The 22,817-nt window shown below is 32.2% G+C and overlaps 1 protein-coding gene across 1 annotated transcript in view; it reads left to right on the top strand.

Annotated features, from left to right (window-relative positions):
• The first annotated feature begins 13,020 nt into the window (after nucleotides 1-13,020).
• LOC142320060 (uncharacterized) overlaps nucleotides 13,021-22,817 on the top strand; it is a 40,222-nt gene continuing 30,425 nt past the window's right edge. The window contains exon 1 of the mRNA XM_075357737.1: nucleotides 13,021-13,300. The gene's annotated coding sequence lies outside the window, so the exon portion shown is untranslated. The remainder of the gene's footprint in view (nucleotides 13,301-22,817) is intronic.

Here is a 22,817-nt window from a genome sequence, read left to right as displayed (position 1 = left end):
TCAATGACATTATTAGGCTCAATTCCACTTTGGCGTAAACAGTTACAAACAGAAACATTTTGCTGACTTTTATGTAACTCTTCAGTTGAGAGGTAGTAAAACTCATAATCGTTGGTTTGTAATCTTCTTTCGTTACTCATTTCCCTTGATTATGGGTAGTCAAGTGGAGTTATGGGCTCAGACCAGTATTCTCTGAACCCACATTTACACTCGAAACAGTTTGACTCATACCAATTCCTCTGCCCATTGTTCTCTCCTAACGCCTACGGGAGTAGCTATTTTACGATTCAACTGATAAATAGATATCGGACGGTAGTTGGTAACATCAGGAAAAATAGAGTTAATATTTGGTATACCGGCGTCAATTGGCATTATACTAATGGTAATGATTTTACCGTCACACATACTATCAAGTAAATCACCACATTCATTCTCCTAATTTGCAACAACTTGCGCTTGCGTTTCAGGAGCACTAGAAATAGAGTCTCCAACAAAGCACACGCTACACTGATGGAAAATTACAGATCTCTTAAGTTCTGTGCTTGTAAGACGATTAAAATATGTCTGTACAGCGATAAGTCTATTGTGAAACGCATCAGCATTGACGTTTCTTTTTCACTCGCAGCAAACCATTTTGGTTCTCTCAAATAGGAGGCAAAGATATAGAAATCAGCATTATCCTTAAATATAGCGTCTGAGTATTAATTTTGATAGATCACGATCCCACACTCCTTGCTCTGGAAGAAATTCCCGAAGCACGATTCTATATTGCTAAAGTAGCCCTCTGATAATTCTACAGTCGCAGTAGGCTTGATAAGTCAATCAAGCGGTTGAACTTGCAGGTTCACCGACATTCACACGGGGCTACAATTCTTCGGTATTCAGGTAGTCTGGCCTACCTATAAAGTACACCAAGCATTGCAATAAGTAACTGGCTCCAGCTAGCAAAACTCTGTTCAACTTTGATGATGACCACTCAGGCAGAGGCTTCAATGACGGTTGCAGCATTTGGCGTACATTGGCAACTGTGATTCTGACAAAATCTATCGCTACCTTGTTTAAAATGGCTGTAGTATAACCTTCCTGTTGCCTGTATCTTGAAAGTTGTTTATTCTATCGTAGCACCTCAACATATAGCATATATAAAAAATAAAAAATTCAAATTTTTTAATTTATTAAAACATTTATTTATTTTTTCAGATATATATATATCTGAAAAATATATATATATATATTTACTTTATTTACTTATGTAGCCTATGACACTAATGCGCTGTCATACATCTAAATCTGTTTAACCGCTACACTGGAACAAACATATTTACATACATACACCCTAAATACATTTTAATCATTTTTGGGCAGTCTTGTAATATGTATAGATTTATTCACTTGAACCAAACTAATATTTATATTTACTTAGAATATTATGAAGTGTCAATAAACATATATATATATATATATATATGTACACATATTTTTGTAGCCTATACAACTCTCGGTAATGTAAGGATTCCAACACAGGGTCATACATCTGAATCGGTTCAGCCATTGAGCTGCTACAGTGGAACAAACATATACACCATAAATACATTACACTCCATTTTGAGCAGTCATGTAAAGACTAAATTAGCACATGCTTAAATAATATTTTGTCAACTTTACATTACTTAATTTTTATTTAACGAATTCATAACTACAATTACAATTATAACGATAATAATTAATAATTTTTCAGATTACCGTCAAAATGTAATAACTTTGTGCAAGATTTCTAAATTTAATTTTTATTTTTAATCTTATTAACCCTTAAAGGTCATCTCGGTGCAAATTTGACCATCAAAGAATTAAAACTCGAGTTATTTTATTACAGATAAATAAAGTATATACATATATTAAACAACCTCGATAAACAAAAAATATATTTTAAAATACAGCAAATGTCTATAAGTACTTATTCGAAAACATTTTTATAAAAACTGCACCACGCTTTTTTTTAACTATATATTTTCATTACTTTTAATTTTAAAATTTAATAATTATTACGTTTATTAGTTATTTATTAGATATTTATATAATTTATTTTTTACTTTTCAGTGGATTTTTATATTTGTTAATATATTATATTTTTTTGTTTAAAATTCTCAATTTGATTTAATTCTTATTTTTTACTTTTTAGAGGAGTTTTCTAATTTGTTTCCTTTTTTTATTAATTTAATATTAATATAAAATAGTTAAATAAAAGCTTTTTTAAAAAATAATTTTTTATATGTAATTAAATATATTTCTGTAATTTTTTGTTTTTTTGTATTTTTTACTTTTAGTCTTAATGAACAATAAACTTTTTACATCCAAAAAAAATATTCTTAATAATATTTATATCTGATTATTATTGTTTGTTAAAACTAAAAAAAAGGAAAAATATTTATTTTTACACATCGAAGTTACATACGTGTACCAAATTTCAATCATTTTCATGCGATAGTTCATGAGAAATGAAAACTTTCAACTAAATGCATGAATTTAGCATAGGAGTAGTGCGTGGGGTCATGGGGGTGGGTCATATCAAATTCCGACACCGTAGGGCTATATTGTCATCCAAGTTACATACGTGTTCCAAATTTCATTGATTTTCATACGACAGATTAAAAGATATAGCAGTTGCAAGATTTGATTATAACTAAAGGAAGTTAAATAAAAGCTTATAAAAAGAGGAAAATAATTTACAACCAGCAGATAACAATAGACATTTTTAAAGAAATTGATACATGAAAGTAACACTAATTTTTTTACATGTATGTTTGTAATAAATTAAAAGCTAGTAAATATTTTGAGGTCAATACTGTTAACAGGCACAGCTTGTTTGGTTTTAATATTTGTAAACATTACTAAAATGTAAGACACACGATGTGAAGTTAAACTTAATATAAAATCAGCATTATTTGAGAGAAAAAAATGTTCAAGAAAGACACATATAACTTGTGATTTATACAAGTCTCACTTGAGAACTTTACACAACTTTTTTACAGCAAATTTTCTGATTGCCATGGTTCTGAGCTTAAAATGTTCATAAACATACTCATCATATATTATAAAATACAGTAATATACAAATCTGCGTTTGAGGCATTACAAGATAAAAATTCCCCGCCTTAAGTTGTAACATACAAAAATAAGAAAAATATAATGTTACATTAGAAAAATTTTGTCATACTAGTTTTAAATTATACACATATGAAAGAATGCTATTACTTTTTTCCTTAATCAATTTTCTTAAAAGGTCATAACAATTCTCTAATAAGGATATTGTTAAGATGTATTTCCAAGATATAAATTTGATTAAAAGATTTTTGATAAATGCTACAAATATTAATTTTTTTCTTTATGTGGAAATTAATGTTTTTTAAAATCAGAACTGCAATTAAAAGACTTTAGGCAAAATTTACATACATAATTTTTCCTTTTGGGATGTAAATTAATACGCAACTTTAAATTAGAAAAATGATTAAACATTTTCTGACAGAAGTTATAAATTAATTTTTCTCTTTTGTATGAATATTAAGATGTCTCACTAAATGGTATTTAGTATTAAATGACTTTTGACAGAAGTTACAAATATAATTTTTCTCCTTAGTATGAATATTTAAATGTGATTTTAAATTGGAACTTAGATAAAAAGACTTCTGACAAAAGTTACAAATATAATTTTTCTCTTTTGTATGAATATTAATATGTTTGTTTAAAGTGCTTTTATTATTAAATGACTTTTGACAAAAGTTACAAATATAATTTTTCTCCTTAGTATGAATATTAATATGTGATTTTAAAATAGAACTATCATAAAAAGACTTCTGACAAAAATTACAAATATATTTTTTTTCTTTTCTATGAATATTAATATGTTTATTTAAACAGCTTTTGTCATTAAATGACTTACGACAAAAGTTACAGATATAATTTTTTTCTTTGGTATGAATATTAAGATGTCTCACTAAATGAGATTTACTATTAAATGACTTTTGACAGAAGTTACAAACATAATTTTCCCCTGTTGTATTAATATTATTTAAATATCTCTTTAAAACATTTTCATAATTAAATGACTTTTGACAAAAATTACTAGTATTTTTTTTCTGTTTAGTACAAATGTTAATGTGTCTCTTTAAAGAACAATTACATCTGAATCTTTCATTGCAATATTCACAAACAAATTTCTTTCCTTTCTGCTCGAGCAACTTGTTTTCACTACTTATATTCTCTATTAAATTTTCTATCGTTACATCACCATATGCACAATTACATTCACTGGAGTTTTCATTTATAATTCCATCATTTAATGAATTATTTATGCTCTTACAAGTAATAAAATTCTTGGTACTTCCCTTGATGGTTTATTTATACATAGCAACCTGCAAATTAAGTTATTTTTTGTTATAATTATGAATTAATAAAAAATTATTTCAATTACAATAACATTAATAAGTGTTAACTTTAAGCCATTAAATATGTATAAAAAAATTAATATTTTAAACATATATTCATAAGTAACATGGTTTTGAATATTAATTAATCAAGTTAACTTTAGTATAATAAGGAACTTTGCTATCTTTTGTATGTTTATACTCTTGACTGAAACTTCATTATCAAATGCATATTTTAGGAAAACCAACAATACCTACTATTTAGCAAATATATAACAGGTCAATATATTTATTACTTCTATATTCATATTCATCAGATCTACAAACCCATACATTTTATATACACGACGTCTGGGGTAAAGGTATCTAAAACTAATGGCCTATATTTAGGAAACCAGTCCTTGAAATCTCTTACAACATAAGCTCAAACGACAGGATATATCCCCAAGATTTGTTCAGTATACTCTCAGATTCAGAAAAATATACAAGTGCAGACAAGCCGACTCCAATGCAACTGTCAAAATACATGCTTTGGTGCACGTTTTGCAACTTGAGTGCACGCTTTGGTTAGTAGTTTCAATTAGTTATGCATGTTCAACAGCTTGTACAAACTGAATTAAATATCAATTCTCCTACATCCAAGACATCATATTCCAAACATATGACATTTCCAAACTGGAAATCTAAGGTTTTTTAGTTACAAGAGACTGTGAATCAAGTAAGCGATGCATTCACTGCCAGTCTAGGTAAGTCTATTAGATGGTCTAGTTATGAACTGCAAATTCCTCCTTCTACTGTTCATGACATTGGTAATAAGAGTTCCATTTGCAAGTGTACAAGTTACAATAATTCACATTAAACCAAACGTTCACTGCCAATATCATATTGAAAACAATCCTATTATAATGATATTTTATTTAGAGATGAGGCAACTATTCATACATTTGGGATAGTTAAAGACACAATTATCAAATTTGGTGTAGTGTAAACACCATACAGTAATAAAAAATGAATGAGGCATACCGAAAGTCAATATCTGTTATGATGAGAAAAGAATGGCATCATTCGGCAGTTTTTTCATGAAGTCCACTGTTACAGGGCACACGTACCATTATATGCTTACAAACTTTGCCGTTCTTCATATTCCTGCAGGAATCAGTTTCCAACAAGATGGTGTTCCACACTACTTTTATCGACATGTTCCTAAATAATACTTTCCTGGATGTTAAATCAGGCAAGAAGGTCCTAGTGCATCGCCACTGCATCTCTTAGATATCACTCCTCTGGACTTTTTTGCTTGAGGGTTTATTAAAAGTTATAACAAAGAAAAGTTTGAGATTTGAACGAATTAAAACAAAGAGGTGATAAACCTACATTAACATGTTGAGTTTATTAAAGAAAAAAGAAGAAAATTGTAAAAACTATTACCTGGTTTTCTTAATAAGTTGTACTTTAGGATACTTTTAGCTTTTAGTCTGGACACCCTGTAGATTATAGTGTATGTATGAATGTGTATATAAATATATATATGATAAAACTAAGAAAACGTTATTTATAATATATAATTACAATAATATAATCTTGTATTATAAGTATATAAGATTATAAAATAAAAACTTCTCTTACAAATTAGCACTTTTGTGGTACACACCTCACACATTTTTACACACCTCAAATCCTTTACAGGAACACATCAAATATTTGCTGAAAAATCTCTGAATGACAGAATCCAAGCAAAAAGCAGCATACAGAATCAAAAAGGCATACAGTAAAGTTGATTTCAAATTGAAATAGATGACCTTCCATTATATGATTCCAGAGGCTATTGCTGATATTCAAAGAAGGATCTCTCTGTCCAAAAAATTGATATATTAGATATCACAATAAAGCGATGTAAATTACACATTTTGCCTTTAGATTCTTGCCAATTTAAATCTAAAACAATATTATGTAACAACATATGAGAACTAACCGAAACACCTTAAGATAGACTTCTCAAAACATTGTTGATATCAGATACACCCGATCTACACTTTTTGTCAGATGGGGCATGGTTTCATTTATCAAGACTGGTAAATGAATTTCCTGCTGTTTCTGGTAATCATATATGGGAAGAAACAATTTTTGTAAATGTACTGTCAGTACAAAAGTCTTCTGCACAATTTTCAAGAATTCCTTATTCGATTAACAGATTGTGGATAAAAACTATGGCTTCTTCCATCAAGACAAAGAAACAATATGTTGCACATTAAACAACTCATTAGTACACATTCATACAGCTTTTACAGTTAGCAGAGGACAATAGCCTCTGTTCCCCAGATTGGAAGGATTAGAGTTTATAAATATTGTTAGTTTTACCTAATATAAATACAGAATTAAAATTTATTTTACTTTCATTTCATTAACAAAATTTTATTTCACAACTATGTTTCATCTGCATCACGTCCATCCTGACCTTGTAGGAATAGACACCCGCCATGTGATGATTCTGGTCAAAATATCACCCTCTCCATATTATCCCTACAAAAAACCTATCAATAAGTCTAAAACAAGACTGACCGATTGAGCTGACAATAAAATGAACGACATCTAATAGGAAAGGTTAAGTTCAACACACACCCGCATGAATAAAATAAAACAAAAACATAAAACAGAACGTAGTAAAACGTAAATAGAGAACAAGACCAAGAACATAAAACATGAACACTAATACCATAACAAAACAACAAATAGAAAACTCAAGGGGGAACCTACTCTACACACCTTCAGCAATCCTTCCTTTTACAAGAGATCCCATATGTTCTTCAATGATGGTTCACTCACCCCGGTTTTTCCAGTTTTCATGGAAGTCCAACGTCGACCTGATAACATCAAGCTAACAAATCACTTCTGTATGCTTCATATCATACTGAAACATTCATAGAAAACATAAACGTAATTGTACAGCGCACCACATTAGAGATATAACACAGAATCAACCAGGCCAAAGCGAGCCAATCTGCCCCTAAACGCGCCATACCCTGGAAGAAATTGCATCACAAATTTTTTGATCATACCCAAGAGACGCCCCGCAAACCAGCAACATCAGGAAACAGATCATGCCCATCTACTGTTTCACCCTATCTTGCCTGCCATAAAGGATAGACCTGTTGCTCAACATTCTGAACTTTTTCTGAAGTAACTCTCCTGACTTCTTAGCAACATATCACTGTTGCCCCCCTGACACAAGTAGATCAATTGAATTCACTCCGGCAATCACCAAGATTGACTCATGTGAAATCATATGGTAGCCTCCTGTCACTGTTAACAGCAAGATGTGTTGGGCCTCAATAATATCCCAATAACTTTTAAATTTCATCCTTTTCACCCAGATAGGCGCTGCATATAGCATAATTACCTCATACACATCCTTCTACAGTGTACTCATGGTCTTAAAATTAAGAACTCCATCAGGATTGACCACATGTCGAATACCACAGAAGGCACTGCAGGCCTTCTTTGTGACATATTGTAAGCGCTCCTTGAATCAAAAATTCTCATCAAGAAACACCCCAAGGTAATTTTGAACCTGAACATATTTGATTCGCTGGCCTGACATCAAAATATAGGCTTGCCTCTAAATGGACTTTTAAGGAATATCATCGTGGTCTTTTCCAAACTGAACTTCATCTTATGTTGATGACCTCATGGCTCAAGCATCCTACAGGCCCAAGTGGCTCTGAATTCAACCTCCCTTTGTGAGCATTGTTTGACCAGCAGGAGCCTGCCATCAGCATAAGCCACCGCAACACCCCCTGGACAACCTAAGTCGCAGAAGAGAATCAAACTCTACCACCCATAACAGAGGACCCTTAGTAAGACAGCGTCTTACTAATTTCATTGCTGTTTCCACAAAGCAGCGCATCTTGATGAAATGAATGTCATCTGAAATAAATTTGCAGAACTTGTAACTCATTTTCAGTAATATCACAAGGTCAATCTCTCATTCACATGAAGATACAGAACCTTCTCAAAATCTTTACCGTGAACTGACAGCAAAATCAAGGGCCTGTAAGAGGCACCAACAGTAGCTTCCTTGTCATCGCATTTAAATAATAATTTAACTAATCCTTTCTTCCAACAATCTGGAAAATACCCAGCAAACAACTATCTGCTAAAAACCCATGTGACAGTTCTGACACAAACTCCAAAAGAGCAAACAAGGAGCTCCACTGTTATACCATCAAAGGCAGGGGCCGTACCCTTTCCAAAACTACAAATAACCTGACACACTTCAGCATTGGTAATTTCCAAACATAAAGCATCCCATATACATGAGCGACCTCACGACACACCATATACGCAGTAAATATACGCAGACTCACTATCTGTATTATCATCAGGCAGTAAATCATCAAGTAGTTTTTATAATATTTTAGTTTTATCTGATATAATTCCATGCAAAGTTGAGAGAGCGGACAGAAGAACATCCTTTCTACATTTGTGTCCCAAAACTCTGTATACTACTCCTCATGGGTCTTTATTACCCTGGTGCTGCACAAAAGAACGCCACAAATCTCTTTTAGCACTACATACCTTGTGAAAGTAATAATTCCTGCACTCTCTATAATTAGCAACAAGTAAGGCCCACCGTCCAAAATCACATTCTCGTTGAGATGCCCTTCGTAAACAACAGACAGACTGTTTCAAATTAGTATATTCCCTATTCCACCACAACACTTGCCTCTATCGACTGGAACTACAGGGTATAGAGCACTAAGCAGTGTCAATAAAGGACGCCGACAATTTTTCTGCCAGATTCTTTAATTCCAAATCACTGACACCCCTGTTCAAAACTTACGAGTCGAACAAAGAGAGAATCCACAAATTTCTTCACCTCTTTTTCTTACGATCCACTCTCACGTCAGACTTACCAACCTTTGAAGAATCAGTAATCACTTTGAAAGTATTCTCTCATCATCTGCAACTACCGCAAGACCATTCTTTGTTTCTCTTATTGGTTGAATCTTCAGGTTTGACCTCTTACTGCGAAGGACTATCTGAAACTAATCCTTCACTAGTTTTACTAGATGTCACTTCTTTCATATTGACAAACACCACTTCTGGCTCTTGTCAGGACAGATTAGCTTCATGTTTCCTTTACCACCACCTCTCTTGCCCCAACACGCTTAGCAGCCAATGTCTCTTATCCCTGAAAGAGGGCTGCCACAACTGACTTAAAATCCCTCACCTTAGGAAGAATCCTATCCTGCACACTTTTGGAGGCACTCCTTTGAGTTTCCAACAACTGAAAAATTAAATCACAATTCTCCTCAAAGGCTCGCAGTAAGGGAGCAAAGGTACCTGCCTTTCTAACAGTTTTCCCTGATTCTTGAACCAAAACCTTAACTTTTCCAGCCCAGGTCGATGGCTCAACTTGCGACTTATCCTCCCTAGAAAAGGAGGAAGAGCCATCAAGCAGCAATACCTCACCAGGTTTAACCCAGTTGGGATCACCCTGTTTCTTAATGTCAGCTGTCAGACATACCCCCAATCAACAATCCACTATACAGTGAACTAAATGGGTAAATCCACAAGTACAAGAAATTCACACCACTTAACCCGTGTTGGTTTGACTACATGAAAATTCAGGTAAGAAAATTTTCGCATAAAATCTCAGATTAAAGTCTAATAGACTTTACATAAATCATTTATTTGTTCATTGGTTCTCATATTAAGATTAGGTTGTGATGCAACATCATCATTCAATAAGATCTCAGATTCCTTTAAAAAAAAGAATAATGAAAAAACCTTACAAAACATGAAAACGAACTAATATTAAATCATTTTTTTTATTCTATCTGCAACTTAGTAATACCATTAAAAATCTAAGTCTAATTGCTAAAAATGATACAAAAATCAAGAATTGAGACAGAAATAGACCAAAAAAAAGAAAAAAGTTGTTTTAATTAATTTTTATATAAATTTTCTATCAATGAAATATAACACAAGTTATTAAAAATACATACAGGTTTTATTTTCTTAATGTGTAGGTTGCAATTTGTTTAACTAGAGAACAAAAAAGCAACACCACCAAGGCCAAATGAATCGCGGATGATATATATGTAATGAAAAGATAAATAGTGGGGCCCCAATTTTCCAGACGTCAAATTAACTGGACTTTTTAAATTCAGACTCGGCAATTAAAAAAAAAACAAATACATTATTATTTGAAAATTTTAACACTGTTCAAATAGATCTTTGCTTCAATGGGAAGTTTTTTATCAATCTTTATTTTACTGGGTTTTTTAACGGACTTTTCTTCAATTCATTTGCATTTATCAAACACATATATAGATACAGGCCTATGTTAAACTCATTATAAAAGCAAATTTCTACAGATTGTACTTTTTCTAACATATTATTTTTTTTTTACCATATTAATTTTTTTTTACTTTGTACATACCAGATAATAAATACATAAATTTTGTAAGATTCAACATTTACAAAATGAGAGTTTGATTCTAGATAATATTTTTTATTTTTTATATCATCAAATAGGCCTGAACCTTGTGTGCAGAACAAGGACACGGAATTTTGCAAAGTAAGAAAAATACAATGCCTGACCGGGATTTGATGTTGATCATGATATACAAATTTTTTCTGAGGAATTACAACTATGTATTAATAAAATCGTTGATAGTCACGTACTAAAATAATGTAATTTTTTGAGTGGTTCTCTAGTGAACTTATTATTGCAATTATTAATAACAAAAAGTTCCATAAATTTCATAAACGATGTAAATCTATTTATTATCCAGAATTATTTAAGAACAGTATATGTAATACTCGATCTTACAGATTTATTATTAAATTATACTGTTAAAGCTGAGCAATCTTAATGTAATGACTACTGAAGATTTTTAAATTTGCTAATAAAAATGACAACGGTAGATCTTATCCATCTCATATGCTTTTTGAAAATGAGTATGTTAAAAGGGTGCTGATATTGTCTCTGCACTGGGCAGTCCTTAAATTTTTAACAAGTGCTCTATTCATATCCAACCTATGCGCCCAAACGGGCGCCGCGTATGAGGTCATGCTTTAGAAGACTCCTTGGTACACCATTCTTTTGACAGCCCGACAACCCATAGTCTTTCCGAACAATCCTCCTAAGTTTGTGCATTACTGAGAATGCGTCTGCCGCTACTTGCCTAATGTGGTTACTAAACAGTAACTTTTCATTAAAAAAACACCTAGGTACTTATGAAATCTAAAATGGCTGATTACACAGCCTTTATGTTTAATATGAGGGTTACGACTGTACAATAATTTGTCTGCACCCTTGAGAAGCATAAACTTCGTCTTGGGCACAGAAATCTTTAAATTATTAATGTTCATCCATCCCTCTGCGGCTGACATGGCCACCTGCGCCTGGTCTTCTAGCTGTGGTCGTAAATTACCACAAAGTAAAAGTGGAAGTCCAGTCAAATGAACACCTGATGTTTGACTGTCCTGCTCTTTAGAGGGGGGGGGGGCAGAGACCGGGCCACCCTGGAACTTAAAGGTCAAGCGGAAAATTGGCCAATCACAAGCGGCGAGTCAATGTGGGGAGAGCCGCATTGTCGGACCGTGTGTGTAAGTTACTTGATGTGGTTGGTACGCTGAACCGACAACAGTAGTTTACCTAAGGGAAAAGACTCCTACCGCTCTCTTGTGTGAAGCTACCCTAGAGATATATATGGCTGACCACAAGCCAATTAAGGCTCCAAGCTATTTAATATAGTTGACAGGTACTTGGTGGCATTCATCGACCTAGGCGTGGCAACGAATTGCTGTCTAGACGAAGTAAATTTTAATTTATGGATGTCATATATTTTTGGTAGTTGGGGTGCGCCTACCCATGTTAGTAAATATATGACAAGTGAGCGGTTGAGACACGTAAGCCGGTGGTGTATGACACCACGCTTAGTTCGCTCACGCTGTTAGGTAAGTTCTAGGAGCTATTTAGAACACTGGTCGCTAAACTATTTCGTGGCTCAGTAGCCGTTTGTGGCATAGACATTCGGTCATGTGCTTTAGGATGACCGAACGGGGTGGTGGCGGGAGAAAGTTCTATAGTTGTTTACGAGTTTTTTGGTTTGCTTGGTAACTAACAATTACGAAAAAAAATTATTTGCTATGTGCCGTACCTAATAAACAACATAGAAAGATAATTATATAATAAGAATGAATCCAGTTTTTTAAATAGTTACATAACATTATTACCGTCCAGCAAAGACAAAGAGTAGATATAATTAAATACGTTGTTCTATATAATATTTAAGCAGATAAATAGAAACTGTGAGGGAATGTTAATGTGAGTGAATGATCTATTTGTAATTAAGTTTACAATGATGAATAAAGCCGTTCTCATCTTTGTTGCGTATGGGTGCGCCTTATTTAATACTTACTTTTCCCGACTAACTAATATTAGTAGAAGAATTTAAGTCTTCGGCTAAGTCAGCTACATACGACTAGTTCGACTAATATTAATCGGAGTAATCGATTATAAAAGTTAATCGCCGACGAATTAGTAGATTAAAAAATTTAGTCGATGGTCTCAATCTTTTCTTTTCTATTTAGGCATCTTTTCTATCACCGTAAGGTATTACAGTAGAAGATGATATGTGTGAATGTAAATGAAAACATTTATTTATTAATTCTGATGTGCATTATCTTTTATATATGTAATTTTTTTTCTCCCAAACTCATCGTGTATTGAAGTATATAATTGCATGTGTTGGCATCATTGATCACGGCTACTATTTCTGCAGAAGTAGAAGTATAGTGACAGAAAGATATATATTTTAATTACTTCCCTATATTTTCGTTGGGGAACTCAATTGTTTATCTCACTAAGTAAGTAATTTTACACTATTCTAATATAATTAGAATTTAAGTTTGATTTATTTTTTGTATTGATAAATCGATAGTGTGGGCGTAATCCTGTGATGTAATGTCATTTTACGTAAATATTAATACTCCATGACATTGCCTCTCGTTGTTCATAGTTCAAGCTATGAATTTTATAATTTATATTGAATTTTAATAGCGATGAGGCTCTGCATTCCTTTAAGCTGATGATAATCGTATTGTGAATGTATCTGCTGCCTGTTTTTCCCACAATGAAGCTTCCCTCTTTTACAAGCTTCCCCACATAATGGTCGTATCCATTTTCTATATGTTTGGTATTTATTGTGGAACATCGGGTTTTTTGTAACTTGGCACTCTAATAAGGCTTTGAATTAACATCAAGTGCACAAACCTCCTTTAACTAGATGTCGAGCCAAACCAGCCATTTGGTTGTTTCAATTGCAGCAACATTCAGCTTTCATAGGTGAGAGTGATGCTCATTTCTGCAATTTACATTACCACACAACTGGTCAGCCACATTATTATTTCGGGCCTTTGAGGCCCGAAAATTTTTTGGATTGTTAAAAAAATATATGCTTATATTATTGTTGGTAAAAAAACTGTACAGTGCCTAAACCTGAAAATTTTATGATTTTTGACTTGAAATTGATAAATTTTAGTCATATTTGTAAAATTAAGTTTTTTAGAACTGCCAGTACACAAATCACTATCAGATTGAACATTCCCAAGATCCTGATCAATCTTAATCTTGTTTGAAATTCACCCCCCCATCTAATGTATTATAGCAACTCGTCCATAAATATTGTCGGAAAAAACTAAACACTAAGATGAAATAAATATAATATTACGATTTGAACACAACAGCTAAACTCACTAAACATCAGAAACAATGATAAATGCACAGTGTTCTCTGTTTATCTATATATTATGCCACAATCCAATAAATACAGTATTGTAATGTAAATAAAATAAAGCTTCCTTTTCATTCTGAATAAACTATGATTTCACGGCCAACTCAATACAATAACAAACAAACAATGTTTGTATATTACACAACAAACATGATTAAATGTTCCATAAAAATAAGAGCATAAGCAGTTGTTAAGTTCAAAGTAATTATTTTTCTTTATCATCCAAATATTAATTGCGATGTTATATTTGACTTTAAACAATAACAAATGAAACCTCTATCAAGTGGACTGTCCTGACATCCAAACATAATTTTGACACTGACGAAATTTCATCAGTTCATCTTTCTCACTCAAAATGAGATTGACAAAAAATCAGCTGTTGGTCTTTTTAGCATAAACTGAACCTGATGAAAAACTGTCAGGTGGTCTTTAAAGAATTAAGGAGAGTTCTACTAGTTGATCTTGGAGTCACTTTGTCACTAACATAGTTTGCATCACTGTGTGCCTTAATTTTCTACTGGTTGTTTTACTATATCTATGCCATCTTCAGAAATAATTTCAAATATATGAAAATTCTTTTTACCAAATTAAAATGATCCTTTATTGCCTGACTGTGCTCTAGATGCAATATTCAAGGCAAAACTTAAGTCTGGTGTTTGTGCCTGAAGCTAAATAATTAAGTTTCCAACCACTTTCCTGTATTGTCCACCATTTGAGATTACAGGAGAGTTTCCAGGTTTACAACCAAATTCAAGTGATAAAAGTAATGGTTTACGTTTGTAAATGGTTATTACTTTTTACTTTTACTTTTTATATTTTTGTAAAATTATCTTTGCATGGTCAAATCTATTGCATAACTTATCTCTATAAATTTTTCTGTTAAAGTAATCTTTATTCGAATATAATTTTCCACTTCATGTGATTATAATTCAAATTCAGAATTTAACTTTTGTTATTATGCTCTTGATCTTTGAAGAAGGACTTATAGTAAGACTGTTATCAACATAAAAAACACAATTTCTTGATGTGATGCATGCAAGGATCATTCTTGGTTTCTTCTAGACCGCACTGTTATAAGAAGTACATTAAGTATATATACCAACATTTTGAAGCTTGTTTAAGGCTGTAACAACTTTTTCATAGTTTGTGTACATTTTTGTTCAATCTCATATCCTTGAGGTTATCGCATGAGTACATTCTTGTTTAGTTGCCCATTGAGGAAAGTTGTCTTTTCATGAAACAGCATTATGTTCCATCATTTTTCCAAGGAGTAAGCGAAAAGTCTGCTGGATGTTGGCTTTAGCCCTTAGCGATGAGTGTTGCTTTATACTTAATGATGTCATCCAAATCAGTTTTGACAGTAAACACCTATCCACCCTTGGCAATCTGGACACTTCTTCTGTAGCTGCCATGTTTGATTCTGATGAAGAGAATTTATTTATTTATCTATCGCTTCATTTCATTCAGATGCTTTGACATTCTATATAGCAGGGGTGGCCAACTTTTCTGTATATAAGATCGACTTTTTATCTTAAAAGTGTATCGCGATCGACTTGTCATAGGCGTTGTCTAGAGGTGAAGAAGGGGTGTGAAATGCATACTATGTTTATACACTGTTTCAGTATAAGGTGCGTTCCAGCGAGGTATGGGTAGATAAGTAAAATATATTATTTTTTAATTCACTTATTAAGTTTTCGAGATATAGACTCACGAAGAAAATAAATTTCCAGTCCCAAATTTGATAGCAACATTCCGTTCATGCAGTACCTAAAAAATTCAATTTTCCGACACTTTTTCAAGATAGATTTTTACTAACTTAAAATACAATTTAATTTTTTTATCAACTGCAATGTATAAGTTGTACTATTTGTTCGTAAATATGCAAAAGTTGGTATAAAAATGCACAGTATGGCTGAAAATTTGATTTCAATATTTCACTTTTGCGTTTTTTTGGGCCAGGAAAATTTATAATGAAAGAATAATATGACTTACTTTTTGCTAATCTATCAATAGCTCTCCGAGTACACCTCATACTGAAATATAGATATACGGCTTATCTATCTACGTAAAAAACAACAATAATTATTTAAAGGGCCAAAAAACTCACATCCATGGGAATTAAAAGAACATGGATAATTATTAACAATATTTATTAATTCAAAGTAGCTACAGATAGACAGATTTAGAATTTACTTTGTTGCCTTAACATTAATGGGAAGACTGAGTTTGCATGTCTCTAACCAAGGAATCATAATTAGGTGTATATCCTGACAAAAATTATAATAATGAGTCTTCAGTATGGAAATCAGTCAGGATAGAACGTTGTTTAGTCTTCGTTAGCTTCAAGTATGAAAATGCCAATTCGCATAGGTATGTAGATCCGAAACAAGAATAGATGTATTCGCTACATTTGGTGATACTGGGATATTTTTCTCGGTTGACATATTTCCAAAAATTTTCTTCAAATTTTCTGGCTTGTAAGATTAAGTCAGTTTGTGAAATTATAATTTAATTTTCTAATGCATTTTGAGCCATATAAAATACGTCTGAAATTTTTTTGCTAATGCGTTAAACACTTAAATCTTTTTTAAATGGAAAAGATATAAATTCCACAATTATTTTTGGATTTTCACGACGTATTTGTCGATCTTATAATTAATATTTCTATGTTTTTGTAGGTTATCTGCCATATTTGGAAAATGATTCAGATTATTTTGTTGCAGATCTTCTATTAGCAAAATAAATTTTGTTTTATATGCGTCTATGCAGCTGATCATATCAATTACTGCTTTATTTTTACCTTGTAATTCTAAATTTAAATGACTTAAATTGAAGTAAAATCGTTAAGAAATGCTAAGTCACTAAGCCAAGTTTCATCATTTAAATTTTCACAGTTTCCATCTTCTTTGTGAAGAAAATCTATAATTTCAGACAATAAATCACGAAATTGCTGCAGAAATTTACCTCTCCTTAGCCATCCGACATCAGTATGTAGTAATAATTCAAGTTGGCCTTCATCGAGCTGCAGTTGGAAGAGACGCCGTTTGAGGAAACTTTCTCGAATTGAATTAACAATTTTAAATGCTATGTCCATTACCTCTTTTGTGTTTAGTCTTCTGCTAGCTAACACTTGCTGGTGAATTATGCAGTGATAGCTCAAAAAGGCTGGGAATTCATCTTCATTTTGACATAGGGTTATAAATCCATTTCTGCAACCTATCATTGCAGCTGCGCCATCCGTTGTTATTGAGAGTAATTTAAAAAGTGGTACTTTCATTCACATCATTGAGCAAGTTTTTAAAGGCTTTGAATATGTCTACACCTCTAGTCCTTTCCTTCAAAGAAATCATACCCAACAATTCTTCTTTTTATGTAAAATCCTTAAAAACCATACGAACGAAAATAAGTAATTGTATTGTATTACCTATATCTGTCGATTCATCACACTGAAGGGAAAGGAAAACAAGAACAACTATTAATATCATTGTATAACTGCTCTTTTACATTCCCACTCGTCCTTTCAATTTGTCGCATCACTGTGTTTCGAGACAATTGTACATCTTGAATTGAAGCAACAATTTTACTCTTGTTCTTAAAATCATTAAAAAGTGAATCTGACACTTCCAAAAAAATTTCTTTTACAAATTCACCATTGGAAAATGGCTTACATTTTTTTGCTAAGAGATAGCTTACTTTGTATGATGCAGTAGTTACTGCTTGTGACTTCAACCTTGACTTTTTAAAAATGCTTTGTTGTTGATTTGTTAATTGAGTTTCAAGATCCCTAACTTTATGTTTTCTCAGTTCAGAATTTGGTGGATAATCTGTTTTATACTTGTTATGTAAAGCTAAAAAATGTCTCTCCAGATTACCCTTTTTAGCAATTGCTACTGAGGTAAGGCATATTAAACAACAACATTTATCATTCACCATTGTAAAAAAGTAATAGAGTTCATTGAAGTGATAAGTTTTCAATTTTTTCGGTTTACTACTCATGTCCAGGGGTAGCATGCTTTACTAGCATGCAAAGAAATATGACAATTTAAAGAATAAATATTGAATAAATATTTTCCTAGAAAATTCAAAAACTCATGATCTGCGGTAATTATCTCCATTACATGAGAGAAATAATAACAGTACTTCATGTTATGATCGGGGACAGCAATGCAAGTATATTAAAATCTAATATAGATATATTCAAATTTACAAGAAGTATATTAAAGTTACAATATATTTATTACAGTTTACAATACCCGACTTCTTAATTTAAATAGAATTATTGTTATTCCTAATATATTTGTAATACTGTCCCTTATTTTTCTCTCAGTGTAATGACCACAATTTAGAGATCTGTTGCCGAGAATGCTCACTTTTCAAGTAAATAGATAGGTAAGAAAAGCAATTTAATTTAAAACACAGAAAAGGTACTTACATTTTAAACAGAAGAAAAATTGAAACTCAATTTGGTCAACGAGGATAAATAATATTGATTAATAATAATACTGTTAATACAAATGAAAAGAAGCTGCCGTATGACAATACCAAATATTCAAGCTAACTGACTGTTCTTCGATGAGTCGAGTTGTAACCATTGCGTTCACGCATTGCGTCCGGTGACCAAGTGTTACACATAAGTCAAAATGTATTGTGCTGGCTGGGCGGAGATCGCAGTGTCAGGCTGTCAGAATTCTAGGAATTTATGACCTTGGCAAATTCCCAGAATGTATTAAACTATTGCTAGAAAGTTTTTTCTTCTACAATTGCTTCAAAGTCCATGGTACACGGAATTCCACCCCAGACATTGCGAGCGATCGACGATCGACCAAAATTGGCCTCGCAATCGACTTGTTGGCCACCCCTGCTATATAGCCTCTTTATAATTTGAAAGTATTTCTTGAAAAAGAGAAATGGTATCCTTTTTGATAACTGGAAGGTTTTGGTAGCTATCCTCGTTATTATCTGTTGCTACTGCATGTGAAATTAAATTTTCATCTGTTGTTTCTTCTTTAGAAATCAAATTATTTTCTTGTCATTTTGGGTTTTTCAGTAAGGCCTTTACTCGGTATAAAAGAAAAATTATGAGTTAGATTCTTAAAATGTTGCCCGTCTGAACTTTTAATGTCCCAGCAGACAATTTCTTGCTTGTCCAGAAAATAAACTATAACTCCAATCTACATATGCAACCATATACCGTTTCATTCATATATCCACATTATATGCATTTCCTTTTTTCTGGTCTGGAATCCAACCAAAACACTCAGTTCCAAAAATTCTCAGATGATTGATATTTATTTATTTATTTCACTTTTCAGAAACAATTCAACAGAGGTCATTCCTTTCACTTTTGTTGGTGCTATACTATTTAATTTGTATGAAGCAGAAAAGACTGCTTCATACTTCATCCCTGAGCGATTTGGGTTAGCGGAATGCAGAATGTAACCAGAATCTTGCCGTATCAGAAATGATCCTGTTTTATATCCCAGTTATTCCAAATTGTTGTGTAGTATAAGAAGATGCCTTCATAGAATGGTTAAGACCTATTTCTTGAGTGTATTTCTGAACAGTTGCATTATCAAATTCCTTGCCACTGTCAGTGCAAAGCACTTTCAGTTCATCTAGTTTGAGTTTTTTTGAAACTTGTATAATCATATGTAAAAACTAAACAATGTTTGTGACCGTAAATGTCATTTACGTCCTTGGAAACACAGGCATCATACACCAGTTCACCATTTGAAGTAAGTCTTTTAACTTTTACTTAATGGCATTATTTGATTTTTCCCAGAATGTTGTAGCCTTCACAGAATTCACTATGTTGATGTACTTCATTTCCACAGTCCTTCGTAAATGATATATATCTTATATTTTGATAACCAAATCTTATATGCTATTCTTGTTGCAAACCAAGTTTTCTGAGACAGCACAAGCTTTCTCAGTAGAATTGGAAATATCCTTGTTAGCTAATGTCATCTATTGTTTTGGCTAATAGTGCCATTTTCATTTGAATTTCCTCGTACTCTGCAAGATGAGTATCAGATTTGTTTTAATTTCAACCATACTTCTTGGGCAGTGATGCAACAAGCCACCCTTAAGAGATTTCTGTCTGAAGAAAGAATAGTTCTTTTCTTAACCTCTTTATTTGTTTTATTCCATTCACCAGTTTCTTCTGATAATGATAATCAGCACATCCAGGCTTCACAAAGATTCCATTAACAACTTGAAAAATTATCTCACTCCAACCTTGTCTGCACAATAATATGCAGCTAGATTTTTTAATTTTGTTTTCTTTTGAGATCATTGAAATAAAATAGTCCAAAAATCACCAACTAGAAGTAGAAAAAACATAACACCACATGGCTTGATAACCTTAAAGTAGTATTTCTGGCATTATAAAGGAAAAATCACATGACTATTTTCCATGTAATGTTTTAATAGTGAAAAATTGCTCGCTCTGCTACCATATCAGGAAAACTTGCTAAAGTAAATGAAGATTGATTGAAAAAAAAAATTATTTTGACATTCAACAAAGTAGCAGAAACACTTAGACAGAATAAAAAACATTTTCACAAATAACTAAATACATATGCATATTTAATAATATCGCAAACTATAAATTTATTAAAAAGCTCTGCAATTAAATATCATTCACAAAAATTAGAATTATAAATAATATATGAAGCAGATTTATAAAACATATGAAGATTTTACATATTCCTTAACAATTGTTCTTTCTATTGCTTATTAGCTTTTAAGATACAAAGGTAATTTATGATTATGAATTGAATAAATCTGTTATCGCTAAAGACCCTCCCTCAATGAATCATGAGAATTTGTCGAAGGTGAGGGGGCTTGAGTGCTCACTGATACAGAGTAGCTGGGCCAAAGGTGCAACCATATCGAAGAGGTATCTGTTAAGAGCTAGACTAAGGAATGATTCCTGAAAAAGGGCAGCAGCTCTTTCAATAGTTGTTAAGGGTGTAGTTCAGGAGGATTTAAACGGCCACATCAGCATCACTCAGTTTTAGTACTGTGTAGCTGAAAGCAGTGGAAAACTACAGCTGGATTTTTTCCAAGAAAATGTAGCTATCAGCATTTTCATGTAACAAAGATGGAGGCGCCTTCCTTGGTAAAATATTCCGGAGTTAAACTAGTCCGCCGTTTAGATTTCCGGGTGAGGACTGCTAAGAAGGGGTCGCTTGAAAATTAAAAAATAACATTCTACGATTTGGAGCGTGGAATGTTACAAGTACGACTGGCACTAGACAGGGAATCTTGGAGAGCTTCATCAAACCAATTAAATCACTGAAGACAAAAAAAAATCGCTAAAGTGAATGCTGCAATCTGCTTAGGGTATTAGGAGAATTAATGGGTTGGTCACCTAGCCTTAATTAAAGTTTAATAGTTTATTTGATTTAAAATTTACTATAAAATCTGTATGTATACATAATTAGAAATGTATGGTTTGATGTACAACAAAGATGTGAGTAAACAGATTTATACACTAGTATTATGAATCTGTTTCAAACATGACAAACATACAACAAATAGATGTTGCATTGAGATATATCTAAACAAGCTTGCATTGTACATTTCTTTTTAATTCTCCTTAATCTGATTAATGCTTAGTTGTATTTTTCCCCATTTTTTGTAACCTTTGTTAATGTGGGCTTATTGAAAAACATATTTATTCTAAAATGGTGCGTACCAATTAGAAAAAGTTTTGAAATCGCTTGAATAGGTTATAAATGTGAAAGTTTCACCAAACAAGGGTAGGCAGACAAGTCAGCATAACAATGAAATTATTGATACCCTTCTGCTTGGTTGTCAGAGGGGGGTTCTTCTTTTAGAAACAAAATTGTAGAAACTATAGTGATCTTAGCAGAAAAGATAATAGTAATTATTATTTTAATAACAGCAATTTTAATTTATATGTTTTCAATCACAGCAGTTAAGTGTTTCTACCATGCTATGTACTAACTGAAACAGATTCATAGTTATAGCATAACTTTCCTCTGAATCATTCTCTATAAACCTCTGATTTTTGCTCTTGTCATTTACAACTAGTTTATCAAATTTTGATCTGTATTCAGGGTTATCATGAGAATTGGTCCCAAAATCACCATTATCACTAGAATCATTTAAAAATAAATCATCATTCAATATACAGAGTGATTCCAAATTGCCCGGCATTCTCTCTGGAGATGCTTCAATAGCCAAAAGTAGGAAAAACATTCATATAATACGTCAGAAAATTAAATTAAGAAAATTAATTAAGGAGTTTCAGACCGTGAAACATTTAGCTCAGTACATTGAACAGTAATAAAATTCTTGTCCAAACTGAGTAGTAAATTAAGTGCTTCCTTATGGTTTTTTATCCAAGAAATTGAATAAAAGTGATCCAAAACCTCTTTCTCTCTTAGATTTTTCGGAAAATACAGTTTTTTTAATGTGGAATAAAATAATTTTGTTAATTTCCATATGGACAAATAAAAATTTCTAGTTAACTTTGTAGAGAATCTAATTCTGAGAAAAATTGTTTGAAATAATGTACATTAAAATTAGATGCAAATTCAGGAAGTTCAACTTTAGTAAAA

Source organism: Lycorma delicatula, chromosome 2 (genome assembly GCF_047948215.1).
Source record: "Lycorma delicatula isolate Av1 chromosome 2, ASM4794821v1, whole genome shotgun sequence".
NCBI classification, from domain to species: domain Eukaryota; kingdom Metazoa; phylum Arthropoda; class Insecta; order Hemiptera; family Fulgoridae; genus Lycorma; species Lycorma delicatula.
Note: the sequence above shows the minus strand (reverse complement) of the source record. Positions and strands in the feature narration are given on the sequence as shown.